The sequence below is a fragment of the Triticum urartu genome, chromosome 5A, assembly GCF_056163025.1.
Source record: "Triticum urartu cultivar PI428250 chromosome 5A, HENAU_Tu73, whole genome shotgun sequence".
Taxonomy (NCBI): Eukaryota; Viridiplantae; Streptophyta; class Magnoliopsida; order Poales; family Poaceae; genus Triticum; species Triticum urartu.
In genome coordinates this window covers 291,875,999-291,879,544 of record NC_141877.1, presented here as the reverse complement: position 1 = coordinate 291,879,544, position 3,546 = coordinate 291,875,999, and the positions used below count along the sequence as shown (strand labels likewise).

The 3,546-nt window shown below is 45.1% G+C and overlaps 1 long non-coding RNA gene across 1 annotated transcript; it reads right to left on the bottom strand.

Moving 5' to 3' along the window:
* Positions 1–891: 891 nt before the first annotated feature.
* Positions 892–2,902, bottom strand: LOC147971105 (uncharacterized). The gene is made up of 2 exons (XR_015604533.1): positions 2,241–2,902; positions 892–2,169 (listed from the first exon to the last, which is right to left on the bottom strand). It is a non-coding gene; the product is annotated as an uncharacterized LOC147971105 (long non-coding RNA).
* Positions 2,903–3,546: the final 644 nt, after the last annotated feature.

The following is a 3,546-nucleotide window of genomic DNA, read 5'->3' as shown; positions in this document are numbered from 1 at the left end:
ATCCTTGCCATTGGTGGCTACTCTGTTCACTTGTCAGTCTCAAGATGATGAACTCGACCACCATCATACATGTCATTCAATCGTGCTAGCGCAAGAAAATATTTAAAACTTGAAAAGCAATCTCGTCGAGCTGAAAGAGAGCCCCACCCTCCGCAGCTATCTCAATATGTACACGGAAGTGGCATCGACGAGGGAGCGACTGGAGCACAGCGGATGGCGGCGCCCTTCTTGTCCGGCATGGCAAGGGAGCGGACGACATCTAATCCTCCACATAAATGGGTGACACGCAGGCGAAGTGGTAATGTGGGAAGGAGGCGCGTCGTGGTGACGGCGCTCTAGGAAGGAAGCACGGCAAGATGGCACCTATGTTCCTCTACTTCGTGTGTGTAGGTATCCCTTGTTTTTGTTTCGATAGAACCAGGAGTCCAGGTCGCTAGGTAAAAACAACCTAGGGCAAAATCATCCAAAAAAATATGATGTGTGGGCCTGGACGCGAAAAGTGAGAAAAACTCAGTTTGTGGTATTCTATCCAGTTATCATCAAAGTGTATTATTGAATCAAATAAAAAGGAAGATGTGGTGTTAGATCAATGTCCCAGGTAATGTGGGGCAATTTTTCAAATTGCACGCAAATGGGAGACCACAATACCGTCCATGGCCTTGATGACAGCAGCGTCCGTGTCCTCGGTCGATATGCTAATCAACCATAAAAAAATTGATATGTACGCTAGTAACATATAAATGATCATTTAGAAAGGAAAACCTGATCTTCCCACATGTACATGATCCTATCAACTACTTACCTTGTGAGTGAATATATCATTAGCTCCATCTTCCTATATTACAAATTTTGATCATAGAACAGAATACACAGCTAATAGCATTGGACATATGCTCCGAATATCAGGTACACCATAAATTATGATACATGGGCATTTCGATCATATGTTGCCATTGTAACAATACTCCTATGCTAACAACATGGAGAACACCACTCTACATCAAAGCACACTGCACGATTAGTACATTGTGCGAATATGTGTAGTTTCTAAAAGTAAGTTGAAGGTATGAGAGCCAATACTCATTTGTCAACTGCACAGCTGCCACAACATGCACCAGTACACTCTGTCACTCACCGTTTCATCTCCTGGTCCTCGGCCTTGATGGATGTCTTCAGCCTACTGCAACTTCTCCATCAACCGGAGCAAAAGAGCACGTGCGTTGCAATAGGGCCATATGAAGTGTCCTTTAGGTTACACCCAACAAATCCTCAACAACTATCAACATAAATATAAGGATACACCACTACCCAACATCGGCTGGCTGTTCTAGTTTTTGGACAAGCGGATAGTGTAACATGCGCTATGCTACGTATTTCAGTTATAAGTATAGCACAACGAATATCATAAGTGATACAAGTTGTTCACTTGCTGAAGTGAAAAGAGCCATAGAAGTTTATCCTTTAAACATACAAAATAGTGTCAAATACAAAACCTGCAGAAGATTAATACTCACCTACTATTTTCAGCAAAAGAAAAACATCTGCAAGATATGCGTAGTGTTGTAGTAACCTTCCATGTAGATACAACCAATTTACAAGCCCATAAATCAAGTCCTTTTATTTGTTTGCTATAGGTGGAAGAGCCCGGGGTTCTATCAGTGACAAGATGAATGGTGGAGATGCTGGCAAGCAACATTGCAGTCAAATACATGCTTTAAGCAATTACTGTGTCTCAATGCAAACTATAAAAAAATTTAGGGAACACTTGAACTGAAGTATGTAGCACCCATCTCTTCTAAAAATTAAATGTTTCACCTATATTTCGTTCATTTGTTCAATCACATGCTATTGGATTCAAGCCACACACGGTAACCATAGTTGGCGAGCGGTGCTAAATCATAAAATGAAAAATATAACACAAGCATAAATGATATTCACCTAATTCTGAGATCTCTATGAACATCATTTTGGTTTCTACATAATGTATTGTATATTATATCAGAGATTCAGGAAATAACCATAAATAATAAGCTTTGTAGCAAATTACTCTCCTTCCAACCATCCCTCCAGTACGCTTGCTCCCTTGCATGCATTGACACAAGCACATGAGGATTGAATCAATCAGGCTTGTCAGAAAACCGGTTCAGCACTTGTCCGTTCAATGTATTTCTGTGTTCAAAATTCAGCATCAGACATAGAGGGTATGTGCTGCAGGTACAAATAAAATTCAGAAAGAGTACCGGGCTTTGGTTGAGCTGCTGCTTGGTGCTTGCCGTCGAGTTGGTGCTCGAGTTTGAGAGTAAGAGGGGAGGACAGGGAAGAGGCAGGAAAGTACGGGCCTGACGGACACATCAAACGGCTTGGCCTCCAGGTAGTCATCGTGCTCCTCAAAGACAGTGCAGAGGCGTCACACAAGAGTGCCCAAGTACTCCCACATCTTCAGAGGGTATGGTCAAGGTGCCGGCGGCGAGGGGCATCCCGCCCGCAAGCACCATCGTCTTGTCGAACTGGTCCATGGCCGCTGCCCATGGCGTGCAAGCGGTTGACTGCGGGGCAGCAGCAGATGGCGCTGGAGACGTGCAGCAACGGTGCTGCACATGCGAGGTGGGGAGACGCGGGAGGAGGTGCAGGGGACGGCGGTCGGGAACTTCACAAGAGGCCGGTTGCGGTGCCGGTCGGACATCGATCACGCGACTCGACAAAAAGCGGCAATGGCTCCGGAGCGCGTGTGCGCAGTGCAATCGAGGCGGTGCAGAACGAGGAGATTGAGGAGGAGGCCCGGCGCTCGCGCCACGGACGATCGGTGACGGATCGGATCTGGGTGGAAGGAGAGGCCATGGATCGGGGCCAGCCCGGGAGGCCGCGAATGAACAACAGGTGGAGAGAGAAGAAAAGAACATGCTATCAGTACCACCTCGTTTATATTATGATTTTGTCTATACGAATCATAAAAACGTATTACGACCGGACAAAAAAGTATTGTGACGATGAACCCAACAAAATCAATCCGTGCTTTATTATTAGGGAGAGATACACCATATGCAACATGCAACCACATATCATGCTGCCAAGTTAGAGCAAGCACCCGTGATGCTGGTGTAGGGAAAATGCGGCCATCAACTACAAAGCTACGTTCACTATCTTCATCCAGCCTTGATGTTTCTTGAGAATCATGTGGGGAGGCTAACACGACCATCAACTAAAGAGCATATTTTCTCCTAGTAACCCACTGGCGTGACTGTCTCATCATAAGTGATTGATGAGAGATACACAAGAACATTAGTTTGATGTAAGAACATGGTTAATAGACAGATGTACTAGTATGTACCAAAAACAGGAAGGCATGTCATATTCAAAGGTATAATGTGTAAGCTAATCAGATGCAATTTAACCAAATTGAAAGCAATACAAGCTAGACATTCGGCTGGAGTGGTGAGCATGATCATCGAGGGCCTGAGAGCCTGGTGGGAGGCAGGCTGCTTCACCACCATCGTGGCTTTTTAGTTGGCTTCCAGGTGATGCATGTATGTGCGGGGCTTGTCATTG